Source organism: Puma concolor, chromosome A1, assembly GCF_028749965.1.
Source record: "Puma concolor isolate L17-30 chromosome A1, mPumCon1.1.hap2, whole genome shotgun sequence".
NCBI lineage: Eukaryota > Metazoa > Chordata > Mammalia > Carnivora > Felidae > Puma > Puma concolor.
In genome coordinates, this window is record NC_141667.1 from 146,484,438 (window position 1) to 146,502,432 (window position 17,995).

General features: G+C 43.0%; 1 long non-coding RNA gene across 1 annotated transcript in view; it reads left to right on the forward strand.

Moving 5' to 3' along the window:
* LOC147584537 (uncharacterized) overlaps nucleotides 1-17,995 on the forward strand; it is a 32,165-nt gene that overhangs the window by 13,562 nt on the left and 608 nt on the right. The window contains exon 3 of the long non-coding RNA XR_015250746.1: nucleotides 3,913-4,044. This is a non-coding gene — a long non-coding RNA (uncharacterized LOC147584537). The remainder of the gene's footprint in view (nucleotides 1-3,912; nucleotides 4,045-17,995) is intronic.

The following is a 17,995-nucleotide window of genomic DNA, read 5'->3' on the forward strand; positions in this document are numbered from 1 at the left end:
TTGGGATGAGCACTGGGTGTTGTATGGAAACCAATTTGACAATAAATTTCATATATAAATAAAAAAAAAAAAAAAGAAGTGAAGTAAATTGGGGCACCTGGGTGGCTCAGTCAGTTAAGCGTCCAACTTTGGCTCAGGTCATGATCTCACAGTTTGTGAGTTCAAGCCCCGCATCAGGCTCTGCTGACAGCTCGGAGCCTGGAGGCTGCTTCAGATTCTGTGTCTCCCTCTCTCTCTGCCCCTCCCCTGCTCGTACTCTGTATCTCTCTATCAAAAATAAATAAACATTAAAAAAAAAAAGAAGTGAAGTAAATGTGCATAGGATATGTTAAAATAGAATAGAGATTCTCAAACTCTTTTAATTGCCAACTCTTGGTAAGAAAACCATTTGCTGGGGCACCTGAGTGGCTCAGTCAGTTAAGTGTCTGACTTCGGCTCAGGTCATGACCTCACATTTGGTGAGTTCGAGCCCTACATCAGGCTCACGGCTGTCAGCGCACAGCCAGCTTCAGATCCTCTGTCTCCCTCTCTCTCTCTGCCCCTCCCTCACTTGTGCTCTCTCAAAAATAAAATAAACATTAAAAAAGAAAAAGGAAAAACGTCTTATATCAATATCCAGTATGAGCAAGCAAACACAGTGGTACACACAGGAAAACATAATTGAAAGTTTTACAAATCATTTATTTTTACAAAGTATACTCTGATATTTTCTGTAATGTTTTATTCTCTTTCTTTCTTTCTTTCTTTCTTTCTTTCTTTCTTTCTTTCTTTCTCCCTTCCTTTTTAATGCTAGTTAGGACCCACTAAATTGATTCCATAATCCCCTGATGAGTATCTTGAAAAATGCTGGAGCTCAGGGCCCTACAGTGGATAGACGGGATCAAGTTGAGATGGGTTTAAAAAAAAATTTTTTTTAATGTTTTATTTATTTTGAGACAGAGAGAGATAGAGCATGAACAGAGGAAGGGCAGAGAAAGAGGTAGACACAGAATCCAAAGCAGGCTCCAGGCTCTGAGCTGTCAGCACAGAGACCGACATGGGGGTCGAACCCAACCGCGAGATCATGACCTGAGCTGAAGTCAGACGCTTGACTGACTGAGCCACCCAGGCGCCCCAAGTTGAGATGGGTTTTAAGTGTCAAACTCTTGGGGCACCTGGATGTCTCAGTCAGTTAAACGTCCGACTTTGGCTCAGGTCATGATCTCTTGGTTCGTGGGTTTAAGCCCTGTGTTGGGCTCTGTGCTGACAACTTGGAGCCTGGGGCCTCCTTGGGATCCTCTGTCTCCCTTTCTCTCTGCCCCTCCCCCGTTCATGCTCTGTCTTTCTCAAAAATAAATAAGCATTAAAAAAAAATAAAGTCAAACTCTTGACAGAACATGACAAATGCTTCATAGTAGCTCATAGTTAGTGGCACTGCCCATCAGGGGCCTAAACAGATAACAGTGCAAAGTTTTCCTCTGAAACTCTGAATCCTCTACTTCAATGGTTCTCAGCTGAGGGTGACTTTGCAGCCCAGGAGATGTTAGGCGATGTCTGGAGACATTCTCTGTTACAACTGGGACACAGGCTACTTACCAGCACCAAATGTGCAGAGGCTGGGGATACTATGGCTAAGGATTCTACAAGGCAAAGGACAGTCCGTACAACACTAAATTATCCAGCCCCAATGTCAGCAGTGCCAAAGTGGAGAAACCAAGTTCTAGTTGCATCTTCTCTTGGTCAGCTGTGTCCAGACTGACTTTTTCCACCTCTCTGGCTTCCCCAGGTTTGTCCTCCCTTACTATGTCCTGTGGTCCACAATTATGCCTTTCCTACCTAGCATAAAACATTCACAAGCTCTTGAGAACTAGGTTTGTGTTTTAGTCCATTTGGACTGCTGTAACAAATACCACAGACTGGGTCGCTTATAAACAACAGAAATTTATTTCTCACAGTTCTCACAGTTCTGGAGGCTGGAGGTCCAAGATCCGGGTGCCGGAGTGGGCAAGCGAGGGCCCTCTTCTGGGTCACAGACTTCTTGTGGCTTCCCATGGTGGAAGAGGCTAGCAAGCTGTCTGGGGTCTCTTATACAAAGGCACTAATCCCATTCATGAAGGTTCTACCCTTGTGACCTCATCACTTCTTTTCATGACATCACCATGGGGATTAGATTTCAACATATGAATTTGGGGAGGACACAAACGTTCAGACCACAGCAGCTTGTGATAGGTGACAGCTGTATTTTTTAAAAGTTTATTAATGAATCTGAGGGGTGCCTGTGTGGCTCAGTCGGTTGAGCGTCCAACTCTTGATTTCGGCTCAAGGTCATGATCCCCGGGTCATGGGATCTAGCTCTGTGTCGGGCTCCACACTGAGCATGGAGCCTGGTTAGATTCCTCTCTCTCACCCTCTCTGCCCCTCTCCTCCGCTTTCGTGCACGCACTCTCTCTAAAATAAAAAATACGTATATTAAAAAAAAGTTTATTAATGAATCTGAGAGCAGTGATTGGTGAGGCGTTCAATGGATACTGTCGACACACAGTGGCTTATTTCAGGCTGCTACTTTCAGTGAACTACATACCCAGACCTGCAGACTCTTTGTTTCAAACTTCCAAAAGTACTGGGGCACTTGGGTGGCTCAGTTGGTTGAGCATCTGACTCTGGATTTCGGACTCAGGTAACCATCTCACAGTTTGTGAGTTCAAGCCCCACATCAGGCTCTGTGCTGACTGAATGGAGCCTGCTTGGGATTCTCTCCCCACCTCCTGCCCTTCCCCCACTAACTCTCGCATGCATGCACTCTCTCTCTCTCAAAAATAAATAAATTGGGGCACCTGCTGGCTGGCTCAATTGGTTAAGCCTCCGACTTTGGCTCAGGTCATGATCTTGCGGTCCATGGGTTCAAGCCCCGCGTTGGGCTCTGTGCTGACAGCTCGGAGCCTGGAGCCTGTTTCCGATTCTGTGTCTCCCTCTCTCTCTGCCCCTCCCCCGTTCATGCTCTGCCTGTCTCAAAAAAATAAGTAAACATTTTTAAAAAATGTAAAAAAATAAAATAAAATCTACTGGTTTAGGTTATTAGATTTTCCTTCAGTCAGATGTGAAGTACATTTGGAATTCATTCAAATAGGACACAGGTAGCACTGGTCCCTTTGAAAACTGAGAAGATGATGACTTTCTGCATTATCAGGCCATTTAGGAGCTTCCTTCACCCTAAAAATAATTTTTCCCAGCATCCCTGATTCTGTATGTTCTCTCGCAGGGCACTAAGAAGGCAGCTTAAGGGTAGAAGGCATAGTCAGTAACCAGCTTCTGCTGTTTCCACAAATAACTGGTATAAAAAATACCATATATTTAGGAAATAACATCTAATTAAAGCCAACACAGGACAATTCTCTGAGGGAGGCCCAGGCCACATGCATGGGGCCAGCTCACTGGGGTATGGGTGGTGCTTAGTGTCAAAGGGTGGAGTGTGAAAATAATCCATTTTAGCCTTCATATTTGGTGGTGATGGGGTGGGGGTGTCTTTGGAAAAGAGGAGTCACATGCATTGTTAATTCCAGAATGAATGGTTTTGTGGTTTGGGTATTATTGTCTCTTGTAGTTTCACAGGAGCATGAAAGCACCTATAAATAAACTGCAGGAAGTGGGAGATACATTTACAAAGAGGGTTTTAAACATAATAATTAGAATTCCTGACTTCTGAAACTAAGATGGCTTTACAGTGGAAAGCACTCTGATTTCTGTGTTGCAATATGTAGCCCGTCTCCCACCCCAGGGTAGGGGTTGGGGGCTGGGTTGGAGCAGTGGTGAGGAGCTCGAATGGTGAAGGAAGGTTGACTGAGAGACAGGGTTCCAGAAGGGCAATGTGCCAAGCAGAGCAAACCCCTGCAAGTGAAAAATACTCTTTACTAACCAGTCTATATTTGTATATAGTTCCCTCTGGAGCAAAGGCAAATAAATTTAATAATTAAAAAAAAAAAAAAAGCAACGATTTCATTATGCGCTGACGTGACCTGGGCGTGACACACGGATTAGTTCGTGTAGCCATCACAGTAATTCAATGAGGTAAGTACCATCGGCGTTCCCGCTTACACACGAGAAAATTGAGGCTCACAGGGACTGAGGGTTTGGATTAACAAGGGGCCATGCGAGGATTAGAAATGGGACAATTTGACTCTAGAGGCCATGCAGGTAATCAGTTCTGGAGCATGCAGTGCGTGGTCTCAAGGTGAAAGCAATGGCTGGTTGAAATATGGACAGCTGAAATAGAGACGTCTGTGAGTTTCTTTTTCCTTTTCCCAGTCCTATCAAATTTTTTTTTCAACTTTTTTTTTTTTTTTTTTTATTTGGGACAGAGATAGGCAGAGCATGAACGGGGGAGGGGCAGAGAGAGAAGGAGACACAGAATCGGAAACAGGCTCCAGGCTCCGAGCCATCAGCCCAGAGCCTGACGCGGGGCTCGAACTCACGGACCGCGAGATCGTGACCTGGCTGAAGTCGGACGCTTAACCGACTGCGCCACCCAGGAGCCCCCCTATCAATTTTTTTAACCGAAATATATTTCACATATACCGTTGTGTAAATTTAAGGTGTACATGTTGATTTTATACATGTACATAATGTAGGATGATTGTCAATGTTGTTAGCACCTCTACCATATCACATATCATTTGTTTTCTGTGGTGGAAATAACTAAAATCTGGGCTCTTGGCAAGTTTGATTTTTTTCTGATTTTTTTAAATGTTTACTTATTTTTGAGAGAGAGAGAGAGAGAGCAAGACAGTAAGGGGCAGAGAGAGAAGGAGACACAGAATCTGAAGCAGGCTCCAGGCTCCGAGCTGTCAGCAGAGCCTGATGCGGGGCTTGAACTCACAAACCGCAAGATCATGACCTGAGCCAAAGTTGGACACTTAACCAACCGAGCCACGCAGGTGCCCCAAGTTTGATTTTTGTAATACAATCTTGTTATCTGTATATATATCTGTATATATATATCTACTATACATAGATTTCCAGGATTCTTTTTCTTTTTTCTCCACCACCCAAGTGTCCTTTTTTAAAAAAATTTTTATTTAAGCATATTTGATACAGTGTTACGTTAGTTTCAGGTACACAACAGTGATTCAACTTCTCTGTATATGGTGTGTTCACCCCAAGTGTAGCCCCCATTTGTCACCATACAATGCTATTACAGTATCATTGACCATCATTCCCATGCTGTTCCTTTTATTCCCATGACTTATTCATTCCATAAATGGAAACCTGTATCTCCCACTCTTCTCCACCCATTTTGTCCATCCTCCAACCCCCCCCCCCACCACTGACCTCCCCTCTGGCAACCATCAGCTTGATCTCTGTATTTATAGACTTCATTCTGCTTTTTGTTTGTTTATTCATTTGTTTTGCTTTCTAGAGTTCACATATGGGTGGAATCATATGGTATTTGTCTTTCCTACTCTGACTTATTTACTCAGCATAACACACTCTAAGTCCATCCGTCTTGTCCCAAGTGGCAAAAATATCATTCTTTTTATGGCTGTGTAGTATTCCATTGTATATTTAAACTACAACTTCTCCATTTACTTATCTATTGATGGACACTTGGGTTGGTTCCATATCTTAGCTACTGTAAATAATGCTATAATAAACAGGGGTGCGTATATCTTTACAAATTAGTGTTTCATTTCTTTGGGTAAATATCCATTAGTAGAATTGTTGGATCTTATGTTATTACTATTTTTAATTTTTTGAGGAACTTTATATTGCTTTCCACAGTGGCTGTGCCAGTTTACATTCCCACCAACAGATTCCTTTTTCTCCACATCTTTGCAACACTTATGATTATCTTTTTTATTTTAGCCATTCTGACAAGTATGAGGTAATACTTCATTGCAGTTTTACTTTGCATCTACCCCTGATGATGAGTAATGTTGAGCATCTTTTCATGTGTATATTGGCCATCTGTATGTCTTCTTTGGAAAAATGTCTATTCAGGTCCTCTGCCCATTTTTTAAGTGGACTATTTGGTTTTCTTTGTGTTGAGTTGTAGAAGTTCTTTATATATTCTGGGTATCAATCCCTTATTGGACAGATTATTAGCAAATATCTTCTCTCATTCAGTAGGTTGCTTTTTAGTTTTGTTGATGGTTTCCTTCACTGTGCAAAACTTTTAATTTTGATGTAGTCCTAATGGTTTATTTTTGTTTTTGCTTCCTTGCCTGAGGAGACATTTCTGGACAAATGTTGCCAATGCCAAAGAAATTACTGCCTGTGTTTTCCTCTACAATTTTTTTGGTTTCAGATCTCACATTTAAATCTTCAATCTATTTTGAGTTTATTTTTGTGTATGGTGTTAGAAAGTGGTCCAGTTTTATTCTTTTGCAGGTAGCTGTCCAGTTTTTTCCAGCACCATTTTTTGAAAATACTGTATTTTCCCCATTGTATATTCTTGGCTCCTTTGCCATAGATTAATTGACCATATAAGCATGCGTTTATGTCTGGGCTGTGTTCTGTTCCATTGATTTATGTGTCTATTTTTGTGCCAGTACTGTACTGTCTTCATGATTACAGCTTTGTAATACAGCTTGAAGTCTGGAATTGTGATACACAGCATTGTTCTTCTTTCTCAGGATTGCTTTGGCTATTTTGGGTCTTTGTAGTTTGTACAAATTTTAGTATTGTTTGCTCTAATTCTGTTAAGAATGCTATTGGCATTTTCATAGGGATATTGTTGAATTTGTAGGTTGCTTTAGGTACTGTGGATATTTTAACGATATGAATTCCTCCAATCCATGATCATGGACTATCTTTGCATTTGTTTGTGTTGTCTTCAATTTCTTTCATCGGTGTTTTATAGTTTTCAGAGTACAAGTCTTTCACTTCTTTGGTTAAGTATATTCTTAGGTATTTTGTTATTTTTGGTGCAATTGTAAATGGAATTGTTTTCTTAATTTCTCTCTCTGCTACTTCATTATTAGTGTATAGAAACACTACTGATTTAGGGGCACCTGGGTGGCTCAGTCAGTTAAGCATCTGACTTCAGCTCAGTTTATGATTTCACGGTTTGTGGGTTTGAGTCCTGTGTCGGGCTCTGTGCTGACAGATCAGAGCCTGGAGCCTGCTTCGGATTCTGTGTTTCCCTCTCTCTCTGCCCCTGCCCGGCTTGTACTCAGTCTCTCTCTGGCTCTCAGAAATAAATAAATGTTAAAAAAATTAAAAAAAAAACCCACCACTTATATCTGGGTATTAATTTTGTACAGAACTTATTTTATACTAGTTTCAAGTTTGTACCATTAAACATCTCTCCCATTCTCTTATCCACCAGCCCCTTGTAACCACCATTCTACTCTGTTTTCATGAGTTCAGCTTTTTTTAGATTCCATATATAAGTGATATCATACAGAATTCTTTCCCTGTCTGACTTATCACACTTAGCATGATGCTCTCAAGGTCCATTCATGTTGTCACAAATATTTCATGACATATATCTATATATATCTTCTTATCCATTCTTCCTTTATGGGCATTTAAATTGTTTCTATATCTTGACTGTTGACTGTTGTGCAGAAGACTGCAATAAACATAATACTGCTTATGTTTCTTAAATATTGTGTTTTTATTTTATTAAGGTATATATCCAGATGTGGAATTATTGGATCATATGATAGGTTTGTTCTTATTTTTTTGAGGAACCACCCTATTGTTTTCTGTGGTGGTGTGAAAAAATGTGTGTTCCTACCAACAGTGCACAGAGTTCCCTTTTCTCTACATCCTCGGCAGTTCTTGTTATCTTCTGTCTTCTTGATGACAGCCATTTTAACAGGTGTAATGTGATATCTTATTGCGGCTTTGATTTGCATTTGATTTGCATTTGATGATTAGTAATGTTGAGCCTCTTTTCATGTACCTGTTGGCCATCTGGATGTCTTCTTTAGGAAAAAATCTATTTAGTTCCAATGTCCATTTTTAAATCCTTTTTGTTATTGAGTTGTGAATTCTTTATATATATTGGATATTAACCCCTTGTCTCATATATGGTTTGCAAATATTTTCTCTCACTCTGTAGGTTGCCTTTTTCATTTTGTTGATTGTTTCTTTTGCTGTGGAGAAGCATTAGTCCTACCTGTTGATTTTTTTTTTTTAATTTTTTTTTCAATGTTTATTTATTTTTGGGACAGAGAGAGACAGAGCATGAACGGGGGAGGGGCAGAGAGAGAGGGAGACACAGAATCGGAAACAGGCTCCAGGCTCTGAGCCATCAGCCCAGAGCCCGATGCGGGGCTCGAACTCACAGGCCGCGAGATCGTGACCTGGCTGAAGTCGGACGCTTAACCGACTGCGCCACCCAGGCGCCCCCTACTTGTTGATTTTTACTTTTGGTTGTTTGCGCTCTTGGTATCAATCCAAAAAATAATTGCCAAGAGCAATGTCAAGGAGCTTTGTTCCTGTGTTTTTTTCTAGGAGTTTTATGGTATCAGGTCATATCTTTAAGTCTTTGATCTACTTCAGGTTAATTTTTTTTTAAGTTTTTATTTAAATTCCAGTTAGTTAACATACAGCATAGTTTCAGGTGTACAAAATAATGATTCAACACTTCCATACATCACCCTGTGCTCATCACCAGTGCCCTCCTTAATCCCTATCACCTATTTAACCTATCTCCCTATCCACCTCTCCATGGGTAACCATCAATTTGTTCTCTATAGTTAAGAGTCTTTTTCTTGGTCTGCCTCTGCCTCTTCTTCCCCTTTTCTCATTTATTTCTTAAATTCCTCATATGAATGAAATCATATGGTATTAGTCTTACTCTGACTGACTTATTTAGCTTAGCATATCATTCCCTAGCTCCATCCATTTTTTGAAAATGACAAGATTTCATTCGTTTCTTATGGCTGAGTAGTATCCCATTGTATACATGTATACCACATCTGCTTTATCCATTCATCAGTTGATGGACACTTGGGCTGTCTCCATATAATTGGCTATTGTAAATAATGCTGCTGTAAACATCATGGTGCATGTATCTCTTTGAAATAGTATTTTTGTATTCTTTGGGTTAAATACCTAGTAGTGCAGTTGCTGGATCATAGGTAGTTCTAGTTTTAACTTTTTGGGGAAATTCCTTATTGTTTTCCAGAGTCACTTCAAGTTGATTTTTGTGAGTGGTGTAAGATAGGGGTTCAATTTCATTTTTCTGCATGTGTCTACCCAGTTTTCCCAGCACCATTTGTTGAAAAGACAATTCTTTCCCCATTAGGCATTCTTGGTTCCTAGTCAATTATTAGTTGAGGATATATGCAGGGGGTTAATTCTGAGCTTTCTATTCTGTTCCATTGGTCTATGTGTCTATTTTTATGCGAGAACCATACTGTTTTAATGACTATAGCTTTGTAGTATAGTTTGAAACCTAAAAGTGCAGTGCCTCTGGCTTTGTTTTCTTTTTCATGATTGCTTTGGACAGCTGGGGTCTTTTGTGGTTCTGTACAAATTTTAAGTTTTTAATCTATTTCTGTGAAAAATGCCATTGGAATTTTGGTAGGGATTGCGTTAACCCTATAGATGGCTTTGGGTAGGATGATGTCAGCATCATGGCAGCAAAAGTTATACCTTTTTCCTTTTTCCTTTTATTTGCAACTAATTTGTCATTCATGATGAAACAGAAGTACCTCTGGACATTACACCAGAGTACACAGGAGATTTCTACCAACTGTGATTCAGAAAGTAGTAGGCCTGAACTCTGAAGGGGGCTGTGGATTCAAGGGAGTCACTGAGTCTCCGCACCCTCACTTGACACAATAAGGGCGAGTGGCGGAAGCAAAAGTGGAGAATACAAAACAGAGCAGACATGCAAGGGATGTAGAAAATTCGTGGAGTTCTAGCAGCCTGATGGAGAAGCAGGCACGCCATCGGAGCAGGACAGAGATGAGTATGGAGACAGAGGGGAAGGAGGATATTAAGGAGTCAGTCCCATTCCCCAGGGTGGCGCTGCAGTGCCCTGGGGTTTTGCCAGCAGCAACGACAGTGACCTCCCACACAGAAGAAGTAGAAAGCAAAAGATGTGTGACTAACTGACCACCGGGCTGAGCAGGTCTCAGACAGAGGGACCTGTTTTCTTCCAGGAGTATGGTTTCTGAGGAGGGACCTCCATTACTAGGGGGTGGGGAGTGGGGGATGGAGAGGAGAGAAAAGGAAAGAGGCAGACTAGAATAACCAAGGCTTTGAAGGTAGGAGTTTCATGCTGTCTGCTTTAAGATCTCAGTGGAAGGTCTGCCCATAAAACTCTGGGAGTACCCCCACTCAAGGATCCCTCTTTCAGGCAGTGGGCACCCACAAATCCCCAGGTGCTAAGTTCACACCCTTTCCCCCCACCCAACCACCTTTCTTTATACCAGCTTTTTAAAGTGTGCCCTCCCCAGTGCTGCCCCAGAGCCAGTTCCGGGGAAGAGAAACCAAAAATTTGAGATATACTGCCACCTTGTGGAAAACCAAGTTTCTAACTGCTAGTCTGTAGAATTGTCAGAAAGAACAAGACAAGTGTGTGCTACTTCAGATGCAACAACAGAGGCACGTTTCATCAAACACTATGAAACATCATGGTAATATGGTATCACAAAAAGAAAGTGATAATTCTCCGGCAATCAAACCCAAAGACATAGAACAGTGATCTGAGTGATAAAGAATTCAAAATAGCTGTTATGAAGAGATTCAACAGATTACAAGAAAACTCAGAAAGGCAGTTCAAGAAACTCAGGAATAAAATTAAGGAGTTCTTCAGAGGAGTTCTGCACCAAAGAAATGGAAAATTTTAAAAAGAACCAGACAGACATTCTGGAGCTAAAGAATTCAGTGAATCCAAGGAAGAATGCATTAGAGCCTAGGAAATAGTACAGATTAGACTGAAAAAAGAATTAATGATCTGGAGGATAAATATTTAGAAATAATCCAGTTAGAAGAAGAGAGAGAACTAAGATTTTAAAAAAGTGAAGGCATCCTATGAGAGCTATTGGATAAGGTAAGAAGTACATATATAACAATAACTGGTCTACCTGAAAGAGAAGAGAGGGTAAAGGGAGCAGAGAGTATATTTAGAGAAATACTAGCTGAGAATTTCCCAACCCTGGGGAAGGAACTGGAAATACAAGTCCAAGAAACCTATAGAACAAACTTATCTCAGTGCAAAAAATCTTCTCCAAGACACATTACAATGAAACTGTCAAAAATCAATGATAAAGAACCATAAAGGCAGCCAGGGGAAAAAAGAACACAACTGACAAAGAAACCCCCATTAGAGTATCAGATTTCTCAGCAGAAATGCTACAAGCCGGGAGAGAATAGAATGACATTTTTACGTGCTAAAAAATAAAAACTGCCAGCCCACAATACTTTTATGGTCATGTTATCCTTCAAATATGAAGGAGAAACAAAGGGTTTCTCAGACAAAACTTAGGGAGTTAACCACCACGAGACCTGCCTTGCAAGAAATGCTCAAAGAAGTTCCTCAAGCTGAAATGAAAAGATGCTAATTACTTACATAGAAGTAAATGAAAGTGCACAATACTCTAGCAAAGGTAAAAATAAACAATAAGGTAGTATGGGTAATGGGGCTTTGGGTAGTTTGGACATTGTAACTATATTAATTCTTCCCATCGATGAACACGCAATGACTTTCCATTTGTTTGTGCCTTCTTTGATTTCTTTCAGCGAAGTCCTACAGTTTTCATTGTATAGATCTTTCACTTCCCTAGTTAAATTTATTCTTATTTTGTTAGTTTTGAGGTTACTGTGACTAGGATATTTTTCTTTGTTGCTTTTTTAAGCATTTCAATTGTTAGTGTGTAGAGATGCAACTGATTTCTGTATGTTGATTGTATGTTGTAGGTCTATTGCTGTGAAGGACTTTTTTTGGTCAGATGTCAAGGAGCCATGGAGGAGTGGTGGACAGAGGCTCTTTTCTTTGCCAACTGGTCTTTTGATAGGAGGAGCCTGAAATGAATGGAAGGCAGCTATAACGTTTAAAACTCTTGTTGTGCCTCTGGCGGGAACCAAGGCCTCTGTATCCACAGATCCTAGAGTCGCGAGAACAGGAAACAGATTCCCCTGGTGGGTCACTGGGAGTGCTATGCTTACTTCTATCCCTTGGTACCTGGATCCATGTAGTATATCTACTGACAACACAACACCACATAATGATTGTTGGTTCAGAGTATATGTCACACCCTGGAGAATGCGGTGCCATCTTTTCAGGGTGGGCTCTCCTGCCTGTTGCTTCAGGTGTGCCTTTTAAAGAGGATATTCCAAAACTAAAAAATAAAAATAAAAAGGATATTCCATCACTCTATGAGCCCAGCAGCTTCTGAGTTTGGCAGCCAATGACAGGATCAGTCAATCTCATTGTTCTGTGTTTATTGCTGTGTCTCCTTTGTTGTAAAGGGGATTCTTTGGTTCTTTATGATGGTATGTAGGATCCTATGTAGGTCCGTCAAATGCTCTGCAAATCCTTGCATTGTGATGTTGGTAGAGACGATGCAGCCAGAAAAGGTAAACTCACAACCAGAATATGTGTCAGTTCTAGTCAGGATAACTCACACCCTTTTCTAAGATGGAAGGGGTCCAAAGTTACTTGTCACCGAGTGGCTTCTTGGTTTCCACAAAGGAAGGTGCTGTTATCAGGGGCTAAGTGTTGGTCTGTTACTGGCAGACAGAACATTCGACACAAGCTGGAGCTAAATCAGCCTTGGTGAGAAGGAGCTCACACTGTTGGACCCATGTGTAACCACCACCTTTCGCTACTCTGTTCAAGCTCCCACTGTATCCACACTGCAGTGGCCTATTACAGAAGCACACGGACACTTTCCTGAGTCATTCTGTTTGGTAGTATAGTGTCTCTTCTGCGATACATAGAACACGTGATTCAACAATCTTCATATTTTCATGCTCATTCCTATGGGTCTATTCACATGCCTCTCCTCACATCTCCTCACCCCTGATCTTCCAATCTCTCTCTTTCCAGGCCTTTGCCTAGCCAGCCATACCATCAGCTATTACCTTTGAGTCTTGGGCCACTTTGCACACAGTACATGTCCGGGTATACCACCCAAAGCTCTGCACCAGGGAAGGATTTCTCCTCACCATGATCCTTCCCCGGAGCCAAAGGAGAGGCACTGGTCAACAGCAGAAAGGGAAACGGGTGTCAGGATTTGTGCAGCTGATCTGTGCCCTCTGATCCCATTCTTTCCCATGTATCACTTGCACCTTCCTACACACTGTTGCTGGGTCCACCGAACCTTATGGTTCTGCGCCTGGCAGATCCCAGCTCCGTTCGGGATGCGTGATCATTTCCAAGATCACGTGCTTGTCTCAACCAGAACCCAGGGGCATCCAAGGAATTGGGTTTCAATGATGTATAATTTCACACTGCAGGTGGCAAGGGATGGTTGCAGACTCATAGGAAGTTTATGTTGTCAACTCTCCAACTGGGCCGTGCCATGGACACTGCATGGCATCTTTTTCCATTGCTGACAGCTCAAATATCACTGGGTATGTCAGGCAGCATGGTCCAAGAGGCAAGATCACTTGCGTTGCAACCTGGACCCAGATCCCTCTTGTGTTCTGGGCCACTCTCAAAACTAGATGAGATGCTATTTGTGTAAATGAACCGGAACAGTGTTCCCAGTCTGGAATATGCCACCTCCAGAGTCTGAAGACGCCTACCAACCACTGTGCTTGCCACGGAGTAGGAGTTGTGAAATACTGTTTTTTACTTTGAAAGGGACACCCTGGAATACCCTAGATCACTGGCTCCCTAAAAATGTTACGGTAGGCTTATCTCCTACCGTGGAGGGCATGTGTCTTAACAAGGCCTTCACCATGCTTGCAACTCCTCATTCATCCAACTCACGTAACCGAGTGTTATCCATGAACCAATGTGATCCTATGTCACATGGTCCAGACCCCTTGGGACTGTATTATTATTATTATTAAAATTTTTAATGTTTATTTACTTTTGAGAGGCGGCAGGGGCAGAGAGAGGGAGACACAGAAGCCGAAGCAGGCTCCAGGCTCCGAGCTGTCAGCACAGAGCCCGACACGGGGCTCGAACTCATGGACCATGAGATCATGACCTGAGCCAAACTTGGATGCCCAGCTGACTGAGCCACCCAGGGGCCCCGGGACTGTATTATTATTGAGGGCAGGCGAGTTAAATATTTAGAGCACACTGTGTTGTGTAGCCATAACATCAACTTTCTGTCCCTCTGAACAGGGGACAAAAAAGTAGGCGTTTACCAGATCAGTGGCCGCACTCCATCCATGTGAGCCCTTGCTCACCTCCCTTAACAAAGATGCCGTGTCTGGTGCAGCAGCTACAGCTGGACCTACAACTCGGTCAAGTTTGCAGGCGCTCTCTGTCATCCTCCAAGACCCACCTGCAGGGAACACACTAGACAATTAAGTGGGTATGCAGAGGCCACCGTTCTTGCATCATTTAGGTCTTCGAGTGTGGCACTTAATCCCTCGCTTCTACGCAAGATGCGATATCACTATTTACTGACTATCTTGGCTGAGAGTATGGGGGCAATTGCAAAGTGCCCACTTAAGTCTTCCTTTCTACCGCAGCTCTTACTCTATGGACTGAGGATGGTGTCCCTTTACACAGCACACTCCTTACTGCTTTGGTAAATGGAGGAACCTCTGTGCTGTCTCACATTACACAGTATTTTCAGTCTAACACACACACACTGCTCTGAGCTTTTTTTTTTTTTTTAATGTTTATTTGAGACAGAGAGAGACAAGGAAGGGGAGGGGCAGAGAGAGAGGGAAACACAGAATCCAAAACGGCACTCGAACTCATGAACCATGGGATCATGACCTGAGCCCAAGTCAGATGCTTAAGTGACCAAGCCACCCAGGCGCCCCTTCTCTGAGCTTTCTGATCCCTTCTTCTCCTTGTTCGCCTTGGAAGTTCTGTGATACTTAGCTGGGCCCAGCTAGGTGACTAAGGCTTTCTCCAAGCTTCCAAGAACTACCCTAGCCATGTACTGGCACGGTCTCCTCAGGTCTCTGCCAGAGCTAAATCTTTTATCATTGGCAAGTGCCTACATATAAATAAACTCTCTCACCCAACTTTATGTTCCTTCCTCCCTTGACCCAGAATCCTCAGGATCCTGGCTCGTATATACTCTTCCTGGCTCCTCCGAGTTTATTTGGGCAAGGTTCTGCAGCAACTTTGGCAGGCCGGCACTTGATCCTGTGTTGTGTCTTCTTCTTACCTCCTGGCTTAGCGTCAGAGCAGGGGAGGCAATCCCGAGGAGGGTACATGTTATCCTGCGAGGCAGGAGTTAACACATCCTCTTTCAGCACGGAACAGGAAGGCAGTGAATGGTAGCGTAACGGAAGAAGCGGGCTGCTTCCACAGGTAAGCCCAGATGTCCTCATCCCAGGTTTCAGGTCCTCCTTCTTTCTGATCATCTCCCTGACCTTGGCTTAGCAGACACGATGCTGCTTGAATCCAATCTTCTCTTGAGTTCTGCCAACCCTAGGGTCACGTCCTGGCCCTGATCCTTGGCATCTTCCACCCTCCCACTCTTTTTATATAAATGCTATCAAGAAGGCCCTGTGGCTTTCATACACAGCCTCTAATTGGTGATTAATCACCCTCAGGTTTCTCTAACGCACGGACTGCCCCCAGCAGCCACCCTCCAATTCCGTACTCTTTGTAATTACTACTTCTCTTGAACTTCTCAAATGCCTAAGACATTGTCCCTACCAGAGCATTTCTAGTATCCACTCATTCCAGTGGAAGTTTCAACGATTACCTTGCTACGGCATGCTGGTGGTGATCCACGTTCCATGTGCCCCCAATAATAGGGTCCTCCGTTGGCAGCCTGTCAGTGGGTGATCCAGCTCCAAACCGTTATTTTAGGATCTGCCTCCTGAGACCATAATTGGCCTATACAGCTGCCTTAGATGGGCTGCCCTGAATAAGTCTCAGATGGAGATCTGCATCCAAGACATTCACTGTGGTACGCCACTGGGATCAAAGCCTGTAAGCGTCTGTAGGAAGGAGGATGAGGCAGAGAAACGTAGTTAAATAAGCAAGGCACTCACAACAAAGGCCTCAACTGATGTCATGGGTAGCCCTGGGGCTGAGATGGCCTTCCAAAGTTGTCCTGCCTTAGCCAAGGGGGCTGCACTTTGATAACCTTGATGTAGGTCTTTGGAGAGAAGTCATTACTTAAGTTGAGTTAACTCTCTTCGGCTGGTGGCAGTTCTCAAACAGCAACTCTGCTCAATGTGCTCAGCCACCAACACTGCCAGCAGTGGAGGGAATGAGTACTTCGCCCCCAAAAATGTACCCTAGAACATCATGAGAAGTCCAGCTTCTAGCCCCCAACTTCTGCTCTGTGTCCTCCCTCTCACTACAGACAGATTTAAAAAACTATAGAGTGTATCCTTCCATTTAAAAATGTAAATACAGGAGCAGGGCACCTGGGTAGTTCAGTTGGTTAAACGTCCGACTTCGGCCCCGGTCATGATCTCGCGGTTTGTGAGTTCGAGCCCTGTGTTGGGCTCTGTGCTGACAGCTCAGTGCCTGGAGGTTGCTTCAGATTCTGTGTCTCCCTCTCTCTGCCTCTCCCATGCTCATGCTCTGTCTCTCTCTGTCTCTCAATAATAAACAAACGTAAAAAAAAAATTTTTTTTAACTATAAATACAGGAGCGCGTGGGTGGCTCATTTGGTTGAGTGTCCAATTTCGGCTCCGGTCACCATCTCACAGCTTGTGGGTTCCAGCGCGTTGAGCTCCGTGCTGACACCTCAGAACCTGGAGCCCGCTTCAACTGTGTCTCCCTTTGTCTCTGCCACTCCCCGACTCACACTCTGCCTCTCTCTCTCTCTCAAAAAAAAAAAAAAAGAGAAATAAAAAATACATAAACACATGCACACACACACACAAACACACTCATTCTCTTTTTCTTAGATAATTGGTAGCCTACTGTGATGGTTGGCTGGGCCACAGGGGTACCCAGACATTTGCTTAAACATTGAGGATGTTTCTGAGGGTTTTTGCATGAAATTAACATTAAAATCACTATACTGAGTGAAGCAGACAGCTCTCCCTAATGAGGGTGGGCCTCACCCAATCAGTCAAAGACATGAATCAAATAAAAAGGCTGACCCTCATCCAAGTATGAGAAAATTCCTCCTGCCTGTCTTCAAACTGGGACATTGGCTTTTTCCTGCTTTCAGAATTGAACTGAGTTTTATAATAAATGTCTTACGTTATTTAAAAAATATCACCAACACCATGACTTTATTTAAGTAAAGAGGTTTAGTACAAAGGATTAGCCCACGTGATTATGAAGGCTGGCAAGTCCCAAGATCTACAGAGTGAGTCAGCAATCTGGAGACCTAAGAGAGCCGAAGGTGAAGTTCCAGTCCGAATCTGAATGCCCGAGAACCAGGAGGGCCAATGCTGTAATTCTGGTCTGAAGGCTTGCAGACTTGAGACCCAGGATAAGCTGATGTTTCAGTTTGTCTGAAGGCAGGAGAAAGCTGAGATTCCAATTTTTTTTCAATGTTTTTTATTTATTTTTTTTGGGACAGAGAGAGACAGAGCATGAATGGGGGAGGGGCAGAGAGAGAGGGAGACACAGAATCGGAAACAGGCTCCAGGCTCTGAGGCATCAGCCCAGAGCCTGATGCGGGGCTCAAACCCACGGACCGCGAGATCGTGACCTGGCTGAAGTCGGACGCTAACCGACTGCGCCACCCAGGTGCCCCTGAGATTCCAATTTGAAAGCAGTCAGGTAGAAGGAAATCTCTCTTATTTGGATGAGAATGAGCACTTTTATTCTACTCAGACCTTCAACTGATTGGGTAAGGCCCACCCACATTTGGAAGGCCAAATCTGCTTTACTCAGCCTACTGATTCAAATGTTAAACTCATTATACAGGGAGTCTCCAACTTACAATCGTGCAAACTTAACAACTGTTTGACTTCATGATGGTGCAAAAGCAAT